The 22,685-nt window shown below is 52.2% G+C and overlaps 1 long non-coding RNA gene across 1 annotated transcript; it reads right to left on the bottom strand.

The window, feature by feature from the left end:
- Window positions 1-6,385: 6,385 nt before the first annotated feature.
- Window positions 6,386-8,122, bottom strand: LOC123071420 (uncharacterized). Its single transcript, XR_006434317.1, has 2 exons — window positions 7,577-8,122; window positions 6,386-6,905 (listed from the first exon to the last, which is right to left on the bottom strand). It is a non-coding gene; the product is annotated as an uncharacterized lncRNA (long non-coding RNA).
- Between the last annotated feature and the right edge of the window lie 14,563 nt (window positions 8,123-22,685).

Genomic DNA, 22,685 nt, shown 5'->3' with positions numbered 1-22,685 from the left:
CCGATAGAAATCTATTGGTTCTGGCATTGAAGAATGGAAAACACAGGACATGTATAGCTACATGCATTACCCTAAACCAGGCCGCTGGATGCAGATTTCTTAGATCTTGGGTTGTTTGATTGTGTGCAAACACTATTGGGCCTACATGACACACTCCTCAAAGCACCTCTCACTACTGCAGGATGCTGCTAACGCGACACTACAATGGTGATTAAAAACGGTGATTAATCGCAAATGGTGATTAAAAACATCAAAAAGAAGCAAAACATTTACGATGGTGGATACATCAAACATGGTTCAGATTTTAGATGCGTGTTCGATGTAGGGCATACAGTTGATCCATACGAAGTGTTTGCGATGAGATAGAACAATAGAAATGGGCACCCAGATCAAGATGTGTGCGATATACGGCATACAGTTCACTCCGATAAACTGTTTGTGATGAGGCAGAACAACAAAAACGGTCAGCCCGATGAATGTGTGTGCGATATACGGCATACAGTTCACTCGGATGAATTGTTTGCATTGAGCCAAGAGAACAGAAACGGTTCAACTTAACAAGAAGTGTGTGATACACGGCAAACAGGTCTGCAATCATAAATGTGTGGGAAGACCAATAACAACACAGACGATTCCTGTTAACAAGCCGTGAGTGTTGTGAGCAAAGGATTGCTGGTATACAATTGTGATTGATTGATGAAAACATCACCGAAGGGTTCCATTGTTTAGTCTGTGTGCGATGTGAGTTGCTCTTTCTGCACAACATCTACACTATGTCTATGGAGCATCAAAATATATACTTAAAAACACAACATTGCATAACCAAATGAAGCATGCAATTACACAAGTGAATACACACATAACATTTCCACACACCAAAGTAAGCAATTACATGCATACTAAACTAGGAGAAACGAGGATCTCATCATCTACTTCTTGTTGCAATGACGCTTGCCATTGCTCTACTTACAGCTGGATCCATGGCCGTTTTGGGGAAGGAGGCACTTCCTCATGTCAATGATCTGCATGTACATCTTGTAGCTCGTGTACGCCTCCTTGGCCGCATACATGATGTGAGCTTTGTTGAGTTTCTCCATCCGGGCCGAGTGCCAGGCACACTTGTCCTTGTTGTAGGAACCCTTCATGTCTCTATAGTAGGGATCGATGATGGCATCGGTGAGGTGAACTAGTGAGTCCTTCTCATGCTCGTTCCTAACCCAGATCTTGTATTGGCCCTAGATGTCCACAAGATTCTGGCAGGCGATGCCCGAATTCTTGAGCACCATTACATTGTTGGTAATGTCCACCGTAGCGAACATGTAGTGGGGGATGTCAAACCTGGTGAAACGCTCACAAGGCCTTATGGCCAGACAATAGTAGTAGACGAGGACATGATTGCGCACACACATTTGGGCGATGGCGAGCTTGGGACGAGATCCGGCATGAGCGCGGGTGTACTCGAGGTCGAACCTGACCACCTTGTATTTCTCCTCAGCAAGCAACAACCCCATGATGTGGATGGAGTGCTCCATCCAGACCGAGTTGTTGGTGTACACCACCGAGAGCTCCGTGAACCTTCTGTGGGTGTCCACCACGACATGCATGGTGAACTGCTACTCGTCACCGGCAGCCGCTCGGAGCGCCATTGGAGCCGCGCAGGATACGCTCTAAGAATTTATCGCGATGGGTGTTCTTCTTGCAATAGTGGGGCACGATTGAAAGGTTGAAGATACACAAGGGTTAGATGGCCGCTATAATAAATGGAGGTCGGTCGGCCTGTAATCGTCACGTCTTATCACTGCATTCATAGCAGAGGATTCCAGTGCACGCTTGAGAACACCACACATGTTTCGTTTGACCACGTCTGGGCTCGAAGAGGTGCCAAATGTAATGTTGGTGAGCATGTTCTCGTGCAACTGCGCAGTTTACCGTGAAAGCTTCCCGCATGGCTAGTTTGGCCACGCGTCGGCTAGAAGAGGGACAAATCGTGGGTGTTTATTGGCAAAAAGCTTTATAAAAACAAAGTGTGTGGAATTACTTTGGTCATAAGTTTACCAGTGGGTGATGAGGTCGAAGTTACACATAAGGGTGATGATGGACACTCGAGTACGATAATTAATTTTGTGCTCTGCAGGGCACATGGTTGAAGAAACCAATTGTGTGCAATAACGTCGAAGGTCGCAATCGAGTTAGCTACACAGATCTTGTGCTATGAGATCGACAAGGTAAACACATTCGAGAATGGTTAATAAAATCTAAGTCCATTCCATATTAAGGTCAAAATAGTGCTACCAATATACGAGTCTCATATGATGCCAGTTCAACGATTGTACCACAAAAGCTCGAAATATTACAAGGTTCAAATTCCAGAGTTATATGGCTCAAGTTCGAAGATTACAAGGTTCAAACTGATATTAGAAATGAAAGTCAGTTCATTAGTTGCAAACGCCCATGTTGATCCGCTGAAAATGGATATAAGAGAGGTTCAAACTAATATTACCACTTGTAAGGCTGGTTTCGAAGCATCATAATTTTTGCAAAGGGGTCAGCCACTAAGAAGTCATCTATGGGGCTGACACGATGACTTCCGATTACTCTGTCATCTGAATTCCAAAATTAAATTCATCCTTTTCAGAGCCTATTCCATTCTGCCGCAGCCGCCGGCGATGATCAACAAACCATTCATTTTTGCGAAATAAATTTAGGGCAAACCTCATTACCTTCAGGACCCTTGCCCTCAACAAAGAACCTGGTGAATATAATATCCGGTAAGGTCCCTCGGTAGGAGTTCAAAGTAATTTTTGGGAGATGCAAATCTAGAAATTTGATGTGATTGTTATATTGTATCACATTATCCACCATCGGGCCTAATCTTATCTGCAAAAGAAGAAAACGTGTTAGTGCCTACATGCAGTTTTGAACACTACTACATGCCTATTTGGTTTGCAGGGTTTGTAAAATGCACTAACATCCCATCTTCGATCCAACATGCTTAACATGGGCATTTGATTACAATCTAGAAAAATGTAGCCTTCTTCACAAGAGGTTGGAGTGAATGAAAAGTTCCCTAAGAAAACTAGTACAGATGAATCCAAAGGAAAAATGCTTATGGATTGTAACCATATGGATCAAGCAACCAATATGGGGGGACATGTATGTACTAAAATCCTCCAAAAATCATTCATAAATTGTAGTACATTGTCATTGTAAACTTTGAAAAAGGTGTCAAAAATTGAACTCCCTTATGGTTAAAATTTAACAGGAAAGGAACATCACCTTGATATATAGCTTCTCCAGGCACGAAAAGCATCTCAGGAAACTAACAACTTGGTCTAGGTTGGGGCCGATAGATTCTAGTGCCAAGACCTTCATTGTGCGCATTTTCGGGGTCAAGATTCTCAGAATCATGTTCTGGATGACAAACGAACATACATTCAAAATTAAAAATAATGTTAATTTCTAGAAGGAGAGGTAGAAGGCGGTTGTTGTACCTCAACGAGTGTGAATCCAATAACAAGTTCAGAGTATTTGTCAGACGAGTAGCCCACCATTGTCAAATTCAGCGCAGAAATGACATTGATTCTTGTTGGACCTTCTTGATCAACTACAAGTAGTATCTCAAGTGAAGGTGTGTCCTCAATGACCATACCGTGGTACGCATTTTGTGATGTCTTCTCGCACCACCAGCAACACACATAAATAGTCCGGAGAGTCGTGGAGGTGATGTGGAAGCTACTCAACCCAATGATCACATGAAGATGAAGGTACTCGAGTGCAGTATAGCCACGGAGCAGGCACTCAATGTCACCGTTTGGGAGGTAGACGACGACAAGATCGAGGTGCTTCAGTCATGGTAGAATAAGAGCGGGTGCGTCATTAAGGGGGGTGGCAGTTCCTGAACTTGGCGACGTGCAACGTGGGCACGAGGCGGAGCACGGACGTTGGCAGCAAGCGCATATGCCCATCATCAAAAGTGTGCTCCTCAAGATGATCTAGGGCGGGGGATCGGAACCACTCGTCAATCTTGTCTCGGTCCTTGCCGTTGGAACAGAACTTGCCCATGCTAAGGCGTCTGGTTGGGCCAATGTGACTATCGAGGATCTGGGAGAATATATCCAAGCTTTTGCGATAGCCATGGCAGAGCTCGTGGGTGTGGATGAGGTCGAGAGGGGTGGATTTCCGTAGGGGGCGCCACCGCCGGCAAACGACGGTTGTCCGCATACCATATTTGATTGGGAGAAGGGAGAAGATGACTATCAAAATATCATTGGGGAGGCTGCTGATAAAGTCTAGGCCTGCTGGAGTCGCTTGCTGTTCTTGCTCGACCCGCCTCCACTTGTTGGCCGCCTCGTTCTCCACCTCCGGAGTCTCCTCTTCAGCGGTGCTTTCTGATAGAAGCGGGAGTACAAGGAATATTTAGTTAAAACAGGGCAATAGAAAAGTGTATTGGTAACTAGAAGTTAGTAGGGAGGAATAGAGTAAGAAAATGGAATTACAATTGGTTGCTTAAATACTACACAATTCCTTTTATATTGTTGGGTAAGTCAACATGCAGATACTTGAAAAGAACACTTACTTCGAAAAAAGTCTGGACGGATGATATTGTTGGGGAAGTTAGCATATATCTCATGACTAGGCTCTTTTAAGTGTAGTGCAATTTTAGCGCCAGCTTTCAGTACATAAAACTTAGAAATTTTTGTCCAAAGGCCCCTACCACAATAGGAGTTACCATGGTAATCAAGTCTTACAGTAGCAACGATTGTAAATCCATTGTTTGTGTTCAGTATGACGTCCCTGCAGTCTTGATTTATGTAAAGGGAAGATTGTGGCATGGTGGGATCGCGGGAGATGCCATGGGATGGCTAAAGAGAGGGACATGCAAGAGGCAACCAGTGGGCTCTAGAGGCAAGGTTGGTACGAGCGAGCATGAGACGCAAGATGTACCCATGTTCGGGGCTCTCCGGAGAGATAACACCCCTAGTCCTGCCGCGAGCGGTTTATATGGAGTGGATACAAGCTTGCTACTAGAGCTGTTTTGGTGAGGAAGGAAGGCAGGCCATAGGCTGCTCCTTCTCCGAGTGTGTGAGTGTTCTACTGGTGCTTGCCTCTCCTCCTTGCATGGGAGCTTCTTTGGGGAGTTTATAGGCCAACCCCTAGGGTTACAATGGTGAAGTTACATGGGCACGGGGCCGGGATGTTAGCGTTTGGGAAGCCGGTGTTGGAACGGGACGGGAGCTGACCCGTGGCCAGGATGAGGGCACACTATGTTCGTGCTTATATGTCTCTGGAGGTTCTCCTTCTGGGAACCGGTCGGCATGCGCCAGGCGGCTAGCCGGGTTGCGCTGGGAAGCCGGCCAGGCGCAAGCCAGATTGAGGGGCGTCGCTTTCCCCGATGTTTTTGAAGGGATCCGGATTCCATTGCCTACCCGGGGTCCATCCCCCAACAGTAGTCCCCGAAGCTGTGAAGGCCCGCTGACTTCTGGTAGGAGGGCCTTCGTAGTTTCAAACCCCCCCCCTGAGAAGGTGGCTGGGTTGATGAAGCTTGGGGCCACCGGGTCCGGAAACATCAACTGTGTGCCGACTTCCGGAAGCCGGATCGTGGCACCCCATTACGGGCGGGAAACCGAGGCGTCCGCCGCATCTTGAAGGCGAAGGGACGCGCCTCCCATGGCCCGACATAGGTGCCACGTGGTGAGCAGCGGCCAGAGAGGCCCTGCTAGGCAACGCGCGCGATGGGACGCGACCGAAGGCTGGGCCCCGCCATGACGCGCCCTTGGCCCATGAGCGGGGTTTGATTGCGGCGGCCGTGGACGGTTGCCCTTCTGCAGGCAATTAATTCACGGCGGAAACGTGCCCACATAATGCAGGGAAGTGGGAATATGGGTGGGAAAACTTTGTTTTTGCCACTCTAGTTTTTGCCCACTTCGCTTATGCCACTCTAGAATTTGACATATTGCTTTTGCCATTCTTAGCTTTTGACAATATATCACAAATGCCATTCTGTTAGGTCAATAGATGTTTTGACCAAACGGAGCAGGGAAAAGACCATATTGCCCTTGGTTATTTGTTTTGCTTTTGCCACTCTTGTTTTTGCCAAATATTACTTTTGCCATTAGAGTAAAGTCTAAATTCACTATATTATTAGCTGATGGGTTAGAAATTTTGGCATGGCCTATTTGAAAATCTAACATCACACATAATTACACTATTTGATCAGAAATAAGCACAATTATAACATCATGACCAGCAGCATAGTAAAGAGGTTAAGACATTCTAAGTATGAACAAATTATTTCATAGGAGTACAAATCCATCATCTAATCTGAACAACAAGGGTTCACATGCATATGGACCACCCAAAAGGCAAGCTCCACACAAGCTGAACATAGTACAATAAGATAGTTGCATCAGCTACACAACACGTTCACATATGCATAAAAAAACAAGTAGTTACAGCAGTTACACGGCAAGGTTCTCACATACATATGCATGGTGTTCCACAAAATAACATGCAGTTGCAGCAGTTACACAGCAAGGTTCTCACATATGCATGGTGCTCGACAAAATAACATGTAGTTGCAGCAGCTACACAACTACACAGCAAGGTTCTGGTCTGCATAGTGCTCCACAAAATAACATGTAGTTGCACAACAAGGTTCACGACCTCCCTTTGCTTCTTGTGCTCTTCGACGGAGGACATTGTTTGGTTCTTTTGTTCTTTGCATAATTTTTAGAAGTCCGCGTACTAATTTATTTGCTATTTTAGCTCTTATATCAAATATGACCATCTGCCTCTCTCCACGGATGTCCCAGCTCCAAGAAGACATGGTGCACTGGTCACCCTTGTAATTCTTGTAAGAATGCGCCCCATATGTCACAATCAGCTTATAAGGTGGCAGCTCTGACCTGCATTGACACAAATTGGAAATCAGAGAAGTGTGGAATTAGGATAGCTAGCTAAGCAATCAACATATATGACATGAAAAATCTGTGCTTATAAAAACTGATCAAAACAATCTTTTTTCTGCACTGTTCCATTATCTTATTTCTGCACTGTTCCATTACTATTGAGAGGGAGAGAATTACTAATATTACATTATCAGGGATTCCACATTGCTACTGATCTAGTGCTACACTATGCAATCTGCGTGTATGTATGACATATATGCACAAATGCCATGACCTTGTACATTAAAAATGCAAATGTCATAACAGGTTACTCCATTGATCTAACTAGTAGCGAATGAACTAGTGTATGAAGGCAGAACTTTACTGCTATTATAAGCAGCCCGTGTAATGACCAGACTAGCTTCTGGTTGCAATATCCCCTACAAGCAACTTCCTTAAAAAAAATCAAACGGACCATTTGCTTGCATCTGATGGGAATTATTAAACTAGTTGCTTAATAATCAGATCTCAAGAATCCCTAATTGTTCTTGTTATGCACTCACGGACCAGGGCATGTGTACAACTAGACAAACCAACAAATATTTGAGGAATTCAGAACAGATCAAACTCTAACGAACCAGCAGGAGCATAAAAAGAAATTTATTTCTAGCAGGTCAAATGTTACACACCAATGCTTCAGAAGGTATTTGAGGAACTGAGAACTTGCCCATCAGGGAGAGGAGCCAGCAGGTTTGAGGTCTTCTAGGCTGCCCCTGCCGCCATGGCCGACGGCGCGACTCCATTCATCCCGTGATTGATTCACCTCAAGGGAGCTGCTGAAGGGGGAGGAAGGGAGGTTGCTGGTGTGGACCGCGTTGGGGAGGGAGGTCGAAGAAGGGTGCTGAGGAGGGGAGGCCGGAGGTGCGCGAAGCATCGACGAGTCCAGAGCATGGCGCCGCCGAGGGGAGACTGGAGATGCGGGTTGCGTCGGCGAGGCCAGAGCAAAGCGCCGCAGAGGGGAGGCCAGCAGGAATGCGGACGCGGGGTCTGAATGCGGCGCTGGGCCGGGGAATACGGACGCGGCGCCGGATGGCGGGGTCTGGATGCGGCGGCGGCGGCGGCGGACGGACGGCGAGGAATGAAGACACGGCCCCATGGATGGATGTGGCTTAGGTCATTGGGATGGGGACGGGTGTGTGGTTGGAGTCGTGAGCCGTGTGTGTAGATTTTTTTTTTCTTTTACTTGGTGTGCGTACTGTGTAGAGCTCTGGGTATGGGTCACTAGCGAAGTGGCCCCACAAGTTAGGAGGGGCAACTTATGTCATTTTTGCAAATACTGACAGGTTTTTTTCTGGTCAACTAGCTAGAGTAAACAGTCAACTGACCGATGTGTAACAGAATGGCATGTGTGATATATTGTCAAAAGCTAAGAGTGGCAAAAAAGAGATGTCAAATTCTAGAGTGGCATAAGTGAAGTTGGCAAAATCTAGAATGGCAAAAACAAAGTTTTCCCAATATGGGTGCAACCGATCCCACTTCCCCATGTCCAAAATGGTTATAAAAGGAGGGCAGGGAGCGGCGGAGACGCTCACGCACACACCCTGCGCCTTGCTCTTATCCTTCTCCTACTTTCGATCTTGTTCCAGCCGCAGCGCTTAGTCTCTACCCAGAGCGCTCCGCCACCACCAGTAGTGCTCCACTGCTGCCTCGACTTCTTCCTTTTCTCTCCTATCGTCGCACTTCTCTGCCGATGGCGCCGCCTAAAGGGTCATGGAAGGGCTCCGAAACCATGGAGGAGGACATCCAGTACCTCCGAAACACCAGGCGGCTGCCGTCGGCAGCTGAGATGGTCGCGCATGTCGCCGGGGAGGACCGGGAGCCGTAGCCGCAGGAGGGCGAGTGCGTGGTCTTCCTCAGACACTTCAAGCGCGAATTTGGCTTCCCCGTGAATGCCTTCTTCCGCGTGTTTCTCCCTTTCTTTAGGCTACAACCGCACCATCTTGATGCCAACTCCATTCTACAGCTCGTTGGCTTCGCGATGTTATGCGAGGGCTACTTGGGCGTGGAGCTGGATGTGGAGCTCTAGAGCCAATTCTTCTTCCTGAAGCAGTAGGGGCCGGAGGCCGGGGTGATGTCTAACTGCGGGGCTATCGTCATTTTGATCTGGTCTAATGGGGAGTGCCCCAAGATGCCGCTGGAAGATTCCACCAAGAAATGGCAGAACTCCTTCTACGTGCACAACATCGGTGGGGGCCCCGACGCCATCAACTTGTCGTTTTTCATCAATGAGCAGCCAACCGCCAAGATGAACTGGGGCCATATATCGATGAGTCCACCGCAGGGTGTGCTGAAATTGTGCAGCCGGGTGGCGGACATGACGGTGTGCGACGGGCTGAAGGGGACAGATCTTGTCACCACCTTCATCGCGCGCCGGGTGCTGCCGCTGCAGCGTCGGGCACACATCATCGGTTTGATAGGTGACCAGCACGACCCGACCTGGATGTCGGCGAACTGGCTGACGCTGGAGCAAGTGGCGGACCGGGTCAACGCTATCTCCAAGGCCGGGATGACCGCCGAATGGCGCTTCGGGAAGGCGCCCTACTCCAGGGCAAACCCGACACCATTGGTGAGTCCCTGGTTTCCATTCTTTGCAATGTCGTAGCTTCTCCTCCGTCCTGATGCAATGAGGGAAGTGTTATTGCTCTCCATCCAACCCAAACGTGATGGGCAGAGGACGCAGGTATCGCCTGCCGAGCAGGCTGGCTCGGACGGGGAGGAGTCCTTTGCTGAGAACCCGGGCCACGTGAGATGGAGTCGGCTGGCACCGAAGCCGGCGCCACGCGCCATGCTCATGTCTACTACACAACTTTCTTCTTGTAGACGTTGTTGGGCCTCCAAGTGCAGAGGTTTGTAGGACAGTAGAAAATTTCCCTCAAGTGGATGACCTAAGGTTTATCAATCCGTAGGAGGCGTAGGATGAAGATGGTCTCTCTCAAACAACCCTGCAACCAAATAACAAAGATTCTCTTGTGTCCCCAACACACCCAATACAATGGTAAATTGTATAGGTGCACTAGTTCGGCGAAGAGATGGTGATACAAGTGCAACATGGATGGTATATATAGGTTTTTGTAATCTAAAAATATAAAAACAGCAACGTAGCAAGTAACAAAAGTGAGCAAAAACGGTATTGCAATGCTTCGAAACAAGGGCTAGGGTTCATACTTTCACTAGTGCAAGTTCTCTCAACAATAATAACATAATTAGATCATATAACAATCCATCAATGTGCAACAAAGAGTCACTCCAAAGTCACTAATAGCAAAGAACAAACGAAGAGATTATTGTAGGGTACAAAACCACCTCAAAGTTATTATTTCTGATCAATCCATTGGGCTATTCCTATAAGTGTCACAAACAGCCCTAGAGTTCATAGTAAAATAACACCTTTTGACACACATCAACCAAAACCCTAATGTCACCTAGATACTCCAATGTCACCACAAGTATCCGTGGGTTTGACCATACGATATGCATCACACAATCTCAGATTCATCCATTCAAACCAACACAAAGAACTTCATAGAGTTCCCCAAAGTTTCTACCGGAGAGTCAAGACGAAAACGTGTGCCAACCCCTATGCATAAGTTCACAAGGTCATTGAACCCGCAAGTTGATCACCAAAACATACATCAAGTGGATCACGTGAATATCCCATTGTCACCACAGATAAGCACATGCAAGATATACATCAAGTGTTCTCAAATCCTTAAAGACTCAATCAGATAAGATAACTTCAAAGGGAAAACTCAATTCATTACAAGACAGTAGAGGGGGAGAAATATCATAAGATCCAACTATAATAGCAAAGCTCGCGGTACATCAAGACTGTGCCATATCAAGAACATGAGAGAGAGAGAGATCAAACACATAGCTACTGGTACATACCCTCAGCCCCGAGGGTGAACTACTCCCTCCTTATCATGGAGAGCGCCGGGATGATGAAGATGGCCACCGGTGATGGATCCCCCTCCGGTAGGGTGCTGGAACAGGGTCCCAATTAGTTTTTGGTGGCTATAGAGGCTTGCAGCGGAGGAACTCCCAATCTAGGTTTCTTTTCGGGGATTTCACGTCAGAGGGGTCTCCGAGTCAGCCACGAGGTAGGGGGATGCGTCTTGGGGGTAGGACGCGCCCCCACCCTCGTGGATGACTTGGGCTGGCCCAACTCTCTTGCTTCAGAGGCTTCTTCCGGTCCATAAAAAATCTTGTAAATTGGCAGGACAATTGGACTCCGTTTGGTATTTCTTTTCTATAAAACTGAAAAACAAAGAGTCACTCCAAAGTCACTAACAACGGAGATCAAACGAAGAGATTATTGTAGGGTACGAAACCACCACAAAGTTATTCTTTCCGATCAATCCATTGGGCTATTCCTATAAGTGTCACAAACATCCCAAGAGTTCATAGTAAAATAACACCTTAAGACACAAATCAACCAAAACCCTAATGTCACCTAGATACTCCAATGTTATCTCAAGTATCCGCGGGTATGATTATACGATATGCATCACACAATCTCAGATTCATCTTTCAACCAACACAAAGAACTTCAAAGAGTGCCCCAAAGTTTCTACCAGAGAGTCAAGACGAAAACGTGTACCAACCCCTATGCATAGATTCCCAAGGTCATGGAACCCGCAAGTTGATCACCAAAACATACATAAAGTGGATCAATAGAATACCCCATTGTCACCATGGGTATCCGACGCAAGACATACATCAAGTGTTCTCAAATCCTTAAAGACTCAATCCGATAAGATAACTTCAAAGGGAAAACTCAATCCATTACAAGAAGGTAGAGGGGGAGAAACATCATAAGATCCAACTATAATAGCAAAGCTCGCGATACATCAAGATCGTGCCAAATAAAGAACATGAGAGAGAGAGAGAGATCAAACACATAGCTACTGGTACATACCCTCAGCCCCAATGGTGAACTACTCTCTCCTCGTCATGGGGAGCACCGGGATGATCAAGATGGCCACCGGTGATGATTCCCCCCTCCGGTAGGGTGCCAGAACAGGGTCCCGATTGGTTTTTGGTGGCTACAGAGGCTTGCGGCGGCAGAACTCCCGATCTAGGTTTCTTTTGGGGGGTTTCTGTATTTATAGGAATTTTTGGCGTTTGTCTCATGTCAGGGGGGTCTCCGAGTCATCCACGAGGCAGGGGGTGCCCCCAGGGGGTAGGGCGCCCTCCACCCTTGTGGATGGCTCAGGACTCTTCTGCCCCAACTCTTTTACTTTGGGGGCTTCTTTTGATCCATAAAAAAATCACAAAAAATGGTAGGTCAATTGGACTCCGTTTGGTATTCCTTTTCTGTAAAACTCAAAAACAAGGAAAAACAGAAAATGGCATTGGGCTCTAGGTTAATAGGTTACTCCCAAAAATCATATAAAATAGCATATAAAACATATAAGATGGATATTATAATAGCATAGAACAATAAAAAATTATAGATATGTTGGAGACGTATCACACGCTGGTAAGTCCTTGCAACCAGGCCTCTTGCAGGAGTGGCCGGATAACGACGAGGAGATCCTGACGGATACTGGCGGTGCATCGTCACCGAGGGGAGGAGACGGCAGGGTCAACCCACCAAGATGGCTGAAGAAGATAGCTGGGGCCGGGTCACCCCGTGGGCCGGTGGCGACGAGCCCGCCGCATGAGAAGGACGCGATGCCGCCAAAGCCGGCACCAAAGCACGCGGTGGAGGAGCCGCTCGCGCGTGGTAAGACGACTAGTAAGAAGGCACGGCGGGTCGTCCGGTTGCACCACCGAGGCTTCCCATCCCGACCGCGGCCAGGTAAACATCTTTCAGCGGTTCCTACCTGTTTCTCGACTCAGCTTTCCTTATGTTTGTCTTCGTGATGCGCATGACACCTCTTGACCTGGCGGTGGCGGCCGCTGGGGCCGCATCCGGTGTCGACCTTGTGTTCTGGAAGACCCGAAGAAGCGTCATCGATCGGGTTGAGGTGTCGCCTGAGGAGGACCTCGGCCTGGACCCAGCGGACACCAAGCGCGTGGCTTGGCAAGACGGGAACAAGGCCGAGGAGGAGCTGGCGACGGACTTGGCCAGGACCGAGGAGGCGAGGGGCCAAGCCACCATGGATCTGGGTTGGACGGAGTTGCCGTAGGACATGGAGACAGCGGAGACGGCCGCCGAGCCGCCAGCAGAGGACGGGCGCGGCCCGGAGCCGGCCGTTGATGACCCGGAGGTGGAGGAGATAGTCGTGGACACCCCACCCCGAAACGACATGACCAAGCAGGTGGAGTAGGGGCGCGCCGGGGATGCCACCCCAGTTGGAACGCCGCAGGCGATGCCGAGCGGAGTGCCGGAGTCGGACCGGCTACGGAGTAGCCGGCAGAGGACAAGTGCCTTGGTGGTCCCGGCACCAAGGGCTGTCGTGAACCTGGAGCAGGCGCTGGGAAGCGGCCCTATCGCCGGGTCGCAGCAAGTCCGGGCCAGGTCTAGCGGATTCGTCATCAGGCCGCGCATGCAAGAGGAGGTGGCGATGGACGCCATGCACTAGCATCTTTTCGGGTGCGCGGACCAGCTTCAGGCCTTCGCCCGGAGCAAGGTGGAGCGGGCGGGGGAGCTTGAGCACTTCGTGATCGTAATTTTCTCTCTTGTCTCTTCGCCTGGTCAGTGGGGGCATGTAGCCCCTGAGATTCGGGCCAACTATGGAGTAGTTGGGTCGAATCTTAAAAAATGCATTTGCAGTTTGTACTAATCCTTGCTTTCTTGCAGCACCTGGACGGCCTCCGAGTCGGCGTTCACAACCGGCTTCTAGAGAAGCACCGCCAAGTCACGGTGCAACTTGCTGTCGAGGAGGAGGCGCTCAGCCTTGCCGAAGGTATATTTTTGCTTGCTCTTAGTGGGGGCGTGCTAGCGCACCCATTGGGTGTAGCCCCCGAGATGCGGGCCAACTATAAAGTAGTTGGGTCGAATCTTAAAGGTGTTTTTCTTCTTTTCTTCCGGCATCTTACTTGAAGCTTGTCGTGCAGCCGCCATGGCCGAGGTGCCAGATCTACGAACCCGGCTGGTCGAAGCCAGCCAGCAGCATGACCAAGCGGTTGCCGACAACGGCCTACTCCGGGTCGAGGTGGAGTGGCTGAAGGCCGAGGCCCACTAGGCAGGGCTTACCTGGTTGGGAGGCGAGCATGAGAAGGCGGTCTCCATGAAGGACGAGGAGCTGAAGGCGGCCGTCGACAAGTGCACCGAGCTTGAGAAGGCGCTCGATACTTTGAGCGGCACGGTACGTTTGGTGAGGCGCATCATCTCGAAGAGACCTTTACCAGTAAGTGCTTCCCGTATATTTTGCCGAGTCATGAGCCCGCCGAGTCTTCTACGCGGCTGACTATTTCCCTTCTTTTATTCGCCAGAGAACTTCCCGGACACGCATGCGATGGCAGACGAGGCCTTACGCACCAACCGATTGGCCCAGGATGACGCGGGCGCCAGAGATGACCTGCACATCGCCTGGACCTTTCCGGAGATCATGCATGACGCCGAAGCCCACTTGAAGGCCATGGACGAGAAGGTGGCGAGGCTGACCGAGGCCGGATTGGGCATGGTGGTGGCCCTCTGGCCGGGTGCAGTTGAGCCTGAAAGCATCACGCGGCGAGCGCGATGGCTGGAGGCGGGACCGGAGCGGCTCCATGCGTGGCGCGCTTCTGTGGCCTGCACCGGAGCAGGCTTGGTGTTGCGGTTTGCCATGTCTTGGTACCATGGTCTGAACCCGGACTAGCTGGTGGCTCAGTGAGCCGGTGCGAAAGCCCAACTGCAGGCGAAGGCAGGCCGGATTGATGGGTGGGCTAGCCACCTCGCTTCTTTCACAGTGGTTGATGAGTTCTAGGAGGAACGGACGAAGGACGACAGAGTGGTGCCTCCCGACACCTTCGGCCTGGCGCTCGATGACCTGAACAACAGCTCCGAGGAGTCAGACCCTTTTGGGGATGCCGAAGCCGGGTTGGATGACACCGGCATCTTGGCATACCCGTAGGCTAGCGCGGAGGAGCCGGGCTGGGCTGGTACCGGCGGCGCAACCGCGGCCAACACGAGAGAGTCGGCGAGCGTGCAACCCGATGTGGCTACTGCCTGACGCCGCCCTGTGTCTTTATATTCATTTTCAACTTTGCTAAGTCGCAAGTCCACCCACTTGGGGTGTAGAGTGAATGTAATGAACTCTGGTCGGGGGCCTTTATTTTTGTAATGTAAATAATTTTGCGAGTATGTGCTCTTTTGCTCTCTGCTTTTAGGCCTTTTCTTACTTGCCCCTTCTTTGGACTTCACCCCCGCGAGTTGAACAGCCGGGTTCCAGTCTGTGACAAGGGGTTCAACCTTGGAAAAGGGGCACACAATACTTAGGCTTTTCTCAAACGTTGAGCGCGAGCGAAACACCCACTAGGCCAGCTGGCGTGCAGCCGGTCGTGCGGTAACTTAATGCGGTGAGGTTGGATTGACCGATCCGACCGATCCATCTTAGAGGATTCCCGCGTGTCGGTGCTTTGGCCCGTGATTCCTGCCGGCCAAACAGCCAAAGCCGGACTGTGGCTTGGGGCTAAGGGGTGGGCCTTGGCGACTCAAACATGCTGAAATGGACTAAGGGGGAAGCAGGGTGCGAGCGATCTGGCCAGCCCCTGAGCACGGGCGGGATGAACAGACCCGTCGGTTGGAGGGCAAAAGATTACAAGAGTTTGCGAGACCCAATAACTGATGGGAAAAGGTAGCCCCGGAGTGTCATTCGGGGGTCATGTTGTCTTGCATTAAACTCAAAAGGTATCGATACATACGTGCATACAGCTAACTGTAAAACAGGCGGAGGAGTTCTGCATTCCACGGCCAGCTTGTCTCTTTGCCAGTCGTGTCTCTCTAGCGCTTGTTCGGCATGCGTGCGTCGATGAGGTAGTAGGCATTGCGATCGCTTAGGGATTTGCTGACGATGAAGGGACCCTCCCATGGGGAGGTCAACTTGTGTTGGCCGGCTTGCTGCTGGACAAGTCGGAGTACGAGGTCGCCCTCGCGGAATGCGAGGGGCTTGATCTTCTTGGTGTGGTAGTGGTGCAGGTTCTGCTGGTAGATGGTCGATTGGAGGAGGGCCAAAAGGCGTGCTTCTTTGAGTAGGCCTACACCGTCTTCGCGGGCTTCCTACTTCTTCTTCTATGTACATGATCACTCATGGCGAGTCAAACTCGATTTAGGTCGGGATGACCGCTTCAGCTCCATAGACGAGGAAGAACGGGGTGAACCCGGTCGACCGGTTTGGTGTCGTCCGGAGACTCCATAGAACTATCAGCAACTCGTCGAGCCAGCTGTCGGGTGAAGGAACAAGGGGCTCGACGAGCCGAGGCTTGATGCCGGCCAGAATCAGGCCGTTGGACTGAGGATGGGCGACAGAGGCTGGTCGAGTCGGAAGCCGGAGACAGAGCAGTATTGCGCCAGCGCGCCTTTGATGAAGTTGGTGCCATTGTATGTGATGATGCTATTCAGGAGGCCGTAGTGAACCGCGATATCTTTGTTGATTCGGATGGCTGTTGTATCGTCGAGTTTCTTGATCAGCCTTGCTTTGATCCACTTGGTGAACTTGTGGATGGCCACCAGTAAATGAGTAATGCCGACCTGGGTGGTCTTGAAAGGAACCACCATGTCGAGGCCCTAGACGGCAAAGGGTCAAGTGATCAGGATGGTCTGCAATGCCGAAGCCGGGTGGTGGCTGCATTTGGAGAAGCGCTGGCAACCCTCATACCTCGGGACCAGCGACTTGGCGTCTTTGAGGGCCGTGGGCTAGTAGAAACCGTGGCGGAAGGCTTTGGCCACCAGGGATCTGGAGGCGGCGTGGTGCCCGCACTCGCGCTGATGGATTTCGAGGAGGATCTCTATACCCTTGTCTTGCTCAATGCAGCGTTGGAGCACGCCTGTTGCACTACCCATGACGAGCTCATTGTTGATGATGGTGTAGGTGGATGCCCGGTGTTGAACTTGCCAGGCCCCGGTCTCATCCATGGGGATGGCGTCGCTTTCCAAGAAATCTAGGATCGGTTGGGCCCAAGGCGGATCCGTTACCACCATGAAGACGGCTACTTGGACAGGATCCAGAGCGGCGGCCCCTGAGCTGGGGTCGGGAACCCCCGGGTTGGGGATGGCGGTTGTCGGGTAGGAGACAAAAACTACTGAGACCGGGTTGGTAACCCCGGGACGAAGTCGGCAACCCATGAGCCGGGGTCGGCAACCTCGGGTTGGGGGCGGTGGTCACGAGTTGGTGATAGCTGCTACTTGGACCTGGTTGGTAGCCACCAGGACAGACTCGGCAGCCCCCGAGCCAGATCCGGAAGCCTTCGGGTCAGAGCCGACAGCCTCCGTGACTAGGCCGGGATCTTTGGGGTTGGGTGGGGGAGCTGCGGGACCGTCCAGGATGAAGATGGACTCAGAATCTGGAGACGACTTGATGGACGGCCTGCGCAGGTGCTCGAGGGAGATGCCAGATGGAATGGCTTGCTAGGATGAGCCTATCCTGGACAGCGTGTCGGCAGCCTCGTTCTCCGTGCAGGGCATGTGGAGGAACTCGCAGCCGTCGAAATATCCGGAAAGCTGCTGAACCAACAAATGGTAACCAGCCATGTTGACGGCTCGAGCATCCCATTTGCCGGAAGCTTGCTGCACCACTAGGTCCGAGTTGCCATAGCAGAGGATGCGCCGTATGCCGATTTCTTTGTCCAGCCGGAGACTGTGCATAAGTGCTTCATATTCGGCAACATTGTTGGAGGCGGCAAAGTGGATATGCATCTCATAGCAAAGCCGGTCGCCCTTGGGGTAAGACAACATGATGCCGGCTCCCAAGCCGGACCGCATCTTGACACTGTCGAAGTGCATGCGCTAGTGTGTCGAGTCAGGCAGCGCCGGCAGTACTGGGTCTCCGTCCAGTCAACCAAGAAGTCGGCCAGAACCTGGGACTTGATGGTGGTACAGGGCTTGTAGAGGATCGTGTGGCTGGCCAACTCGATGGCCCACTTGGCAACCGGGCCGAGGCATCCAGGCAACCTATGATTTCGTCGTTGGGGGCCGTGCTGACCATAATGACATGCTCGTGTAAGTACTGCTTCAGTTTCTTGGCGGTGAAGTACATGCCATAACACATCTTCTGGTAGTGCGGGTAGTTCTGCTTAGAGTTGGAGAGCACCTCGCTCAGGTAGTAGACCGAGCGCTGGACAACCTAGAACTTGCCTTCTTCTAGACGCCCGACCACCAGCACCGTGCTGACCGACCGCGAGGTGGCGGTGATGTATAGCAACGGTGGATTCTTGTCGGCCCATGTGGTTGAGAGAATGCGCTTGAGATTCTGGAATGTTTCATCCTCCTGGTTGTTCCGTTCAAATGAAAACGTCTTCTTCATCGGCAGATATAGGGGCAAAGCCCTCTTGGCCAGCCGGCTGAGAAACTGACTGACCAAGGCCAAGCAGTTGGTAAACTTCTGGACATCGCGCAGCCAGGTCGGCTTGCCACATGCGCTTGATGGCCTTTATTTTCTCCGGGTTTGCCTCAATACCACGCTCCGAGACGAGGAAGCGAGTAGCTTGCTGGCTGGCACACCGAACACGCACTTTTCTGGGTTGAGCTTGATCTAGTACTCGGGCAGATTGGCGAAGGTTTCCTTGAGGTCGTCAAGGAGCATGTGGTGTTGCTTGGTCTTCACCATGGTGTCGTTGAAGTAGACGTGAATGTTGCGGCCGAGTTGCTTCAACAAGCATTTTTGCATGCAACGCTGGAAGGTGGCGCCGGCGTTCATCAGGCCGAACGACATGGTGATGTAGTAGTATGCCTCGAAGGGCTGATGAAGGACGTCTTCAGGGTGTTGGCTGGGTCCGGATTGATCTGATGATAGCCGGAGTAAGCGTCCAGGAAGGACAAGAGCTCACAACCGTTCGTTGAATCAATCACTTGATCTATCCGAGGCAGGTAAAAAGGATCCTTAGGGCAGGCCTTGTTCAGGCTAGTGTAGTCTATGCACATGTGCCAGGTGTTGTTCTTCTTCAAAACAAGGACTGGGTTGGCCAGCCACTCGGGGTGAAATAATTCCATGATGAAGCCGGTTGCGCGCAATCAGGCGACTTCTTTGCTGATGGTTCTTCTCTTCTGAAAAGTGACGTAGGGGTTGACGGACAGGCTTGGCATCCTTGCGGGCGTGTAGTTTGTGCTTGGCATACTTCCTCGGAACACCCAACATGTCCTTTAGGGAGCATGCAAAGATAACCCGATTCTCATGGAGGAAGTTGACTAGCTCGCCTTCCTATTTGCTACTGAGGAAGATGCCCACGACAATGTACTGGCTACAGCTAGGGTCTTTCGGGTTGAGCGGGACCTCCTTGGTGTCCTTGGACGGCTGGAATGAAGCTTTGTCGGCCGACTCCTTGGGGGGAGCCGGCACGGTCTTCTACTCGCCGACTAGAGCCACAAAGGTTGAGATGGCGCCTCTCTTCGGTGATGACTAGGGACTCAGCTAGCTTGGAGCCGGCCACAACAAACTCCAGAGAGTTGTGGTAGTCGCCGGCAATGGTGATGAGGCCCTTGGAACCCGACATCTTCATCTTCAGGTAGGCGTAGTGGGGACCGCCATGAACTTGGCCAGAGCAGGTCGACCCAGCAGCGCGTGGTACGGGCTGGACAAGTCCACCACCTCGAACCATATGAGCTCGCGCTAGAAGTGGGGCGTTGATGCCGAATAGAACGTCGAGCTAGATCTGGCCGATGGGGTGGCAGGAGAGACCCGGCATGATGCCGTGGAACACCGTCCGGGTCGGCTCCAAGTGCTTGGCCTCGAGCCCTAGCTTGGACATGGTATCACCGTAGAGGATGTTGATGCTGCTACTGCCATCGATGAGGACCCCGGGTTGACTTGCAGGTGCGCTTTTCAGCGACTATGGTGGTGTTGAGGACGAAGGTGTAACCACCCGGGTTCGGCATGACGGCCGGGTGGTCTTCCTGGGTCCATCTGACCGGGCGCTCCAACCAGTGCATGTACTCAGACATGGCCGGAACCACAGAGTTTAATTCTTGCCGGAGTCGGCGTTCGCTATTCTTGTCGCCGCCTTCAGTGGTGCAGACGACATAGCAGTCATTTTGGTCAAGGAAGACTTCATCACGCATCGTGCCGGCTGCTGGAGGCGAAGGCGGGGGTGGCCGCCCTGCACTCGGCGCCGGAGCAGGAGGCAGAGGGATATTGCCCGCATGATGAGCTTGGTGATGGCGCACTGCCGAAGTGTGTGCGTGGAGGGCCTTGCACCGCTGTGGTGCTTGCAGGGAGCGTCGAGCATCTCGTCAAAGATCATGGCGGGTTGCCAAGCGGTCTTGCCGGTTCACTGATGCCGGTTGCTGGCCGGCTCAGCCGGGGCACCTAGTCGGTGTCAGTGACAAGGCGGTTGTCGTAGCAGGGAGTCAGTTGCTCCACCTTGCGCTTGTTGTTCTGCTGCTGATTGTTCTGCTGGCAGCTGCTCTCGCCGGACGGCTTGGAGGTTGGTGCCAGCTTCACCAACACCACTTGGATTTTCATGGCGGAGTTGCGTTGGTGTCCTTGTCCGCTATGACCATGAGTGTGACCATGGTGGTCGGTTCAGAGCACAAGAGCTTGTGCTTGAGCAGGGTGCCATCCCGGCAACCGCTCACAAAGTACTGGATGGCCTGCACCTCATGGACCCCCTCGCAGCTGTTCAGGAGCTCAGACCAGCGTGCAAGGTATTGGCGGCCGGTCTCGTCCGGCTCCTGGACGCACATGGCGAGCTGGCTGGGACACACTTCTAGTGTTGGTGAAGTTGTGCACGAAGGCTTGCTCGAAGTCGACCCACGAGTTGATGCTGCCAGCCGGCAGGATGTTCAACCACATCTGGACTGAGCCCAACATCATGAGCGGGGAGTAGCACACGGCTAGGCGCTGGTTGCCACCTGCGATGCCGACAGCGGTGGTGTAATCGGGGAGCCAGTACTCCGTCTTGACGGTTCCGTTGTACTTGGGGGTGTCGCAGGGAAGCGTGAATCCTTTGGGGGCTCATCCCAGATGTGGGGGCCGAGACAAGCCAAACCGACCGCATTGTCCTCCTCCAGCTCAAGGGAGAGGGCGAGCTGCTTGATGCGGTGGTGGGCGTCGGCATCGTCGATGGACGCGGACCCAGCCGACTTGCGACCATACCGCGGGGACAGGGTCAGCAGAAGCCGGACGGCCATGCCAGCATGGTGGCAGGACAGGGTCTTGCCGGCACTGGTCTTCTGGAGCTGGCTCATTGCCAAGGTCGCCCCCATTCGTTAGGGCGCGGTTGTGCCGGTTCGGGTCCGGCGGAATGAGCTTTGCTGGGGGGCGGAGAAGACGTTGTGTTCGGCTGCTCAGGATCTTTGGTGCGGCGCGAGACGGACGCCGCGTGACAGTCGAGGCGGTCCCACTATGTGTTCCCAGCGCCGAGAAGCTAGGTCATGCGCTACAGGCGCTCCTGCAACTCCACACCCTGCAGTTGCTCCACTCCAACAGCGGCCGCCTGCGCGGCGCACACATTTTTGATGGGAGTGTCGTAGACGGGCAGGATCGCGCCCAGGGTGGGGCCGATGGTGGCGCCACAAGTCCGCACCTCGGCAACCCGGCTGGGCTCAGCAGCGGTCGGCATGAAGCCATCCACTGTGTCGCGCTCCCGCTGGACAGACTCCAACCGGCGCTGCGTAGCAGCAAATGCCACGGCCTCGTCCAGTAGGCACTTGTGCTCCTCTTCGAGCTGGGCCCAGGCCTGGGTGGTTCTGGTGGCGTTGATGTCAGTGGCTATAGGAACGTCGAGGTTTTGCATCATGGCGCGCAGCGGGTCGACCGTGTCGGCACGCTCCACGGCGACCCTGGTGGTAGCAGCCTTCCTCGCGGCGATGGACGAGGTGGAGGCAGAATCGGTGACGAGGACCTCCATGCGGACGTAGAGATCCGCCATGTCGGCGGAAATGTCATCACCGAAGGGAACATGCGAGTCAGTGATGTCAATCACCTCGATAGGGTACTCATCGGGAGCAAGCGTGGTGGAGACGCGCGACGCACCGAGGGAGGTAGCGGGAGGGTCGGTAAAGCCGATCAGTGTCGCGCCAGCTGCAGTCATCATGCCATGCATGATGTAGTCTCCGGAGTTGGCGAAGGGGCCTGTCTGGAATGTGGCTCTAGCCTGCACCTCAAGCTGCCCCATGGTGGGTGCCAGCTATCATGGTGGGCTCACGATAGATGCCATGGGATGGCTAAAGAGAGGGACAGGCAAGAGGCAACCGGTGCGCTCCAAAGGTGAGGTTGGTACGAGCGAGCGTGTGACGCAAGACGTACCCAGGTTCAAGGCTCTCCGGAGAGATAAAACCCCTAGTCCTGCCCAGAGCGGTTTATATGAAGTGGATACAAGCTTGCTCCTAAAGCTGTTCTGGGAAGGAAGGAAGGCAAGCCTATGCATAGGCTGCTCCCTTCTCTGAGTGTGTGAGTGTTCTACTGGTGATCGCCTAGCCCCCTTGCATGGGAGCTTCTTGGGGGGGTTTATGGGCCAACACCCAGGGTTACAATGGTTAAGTTACATGGGCGCGGGGGCGGGATGTCAGCATCTGGGAAGCCGGTGTTGGGGCCCGCCGGGTACCAGGGTACGCCGAGTTCTCCGGGCGCGGGCGCGGTACACCGGAGGTTCCATGTTGTGTCTTGTGGTGCATCACTGAGTGGTTGGGCTAGCTTCGCTACAGTGCCACGGTGT

The sequence above is a fragment of the Triticum aestivum genome, chromosome 3B, assembly GCF_018294505.1.
Source record: "Triticum aestivum cultivar Chinese Spring chromosome 3B, IWGSC CS RefSeq v2.1, whole genome shotgun sequence".
NCBI lineage: Eukaryota > Viridiplantae > Streptophyta > Magnoliopsida > Poales > Poaceae > Triticum > Triticum aestivum.
This window is presented reverse-complemented; position numbering and strand designations above follow the sequence as displayed.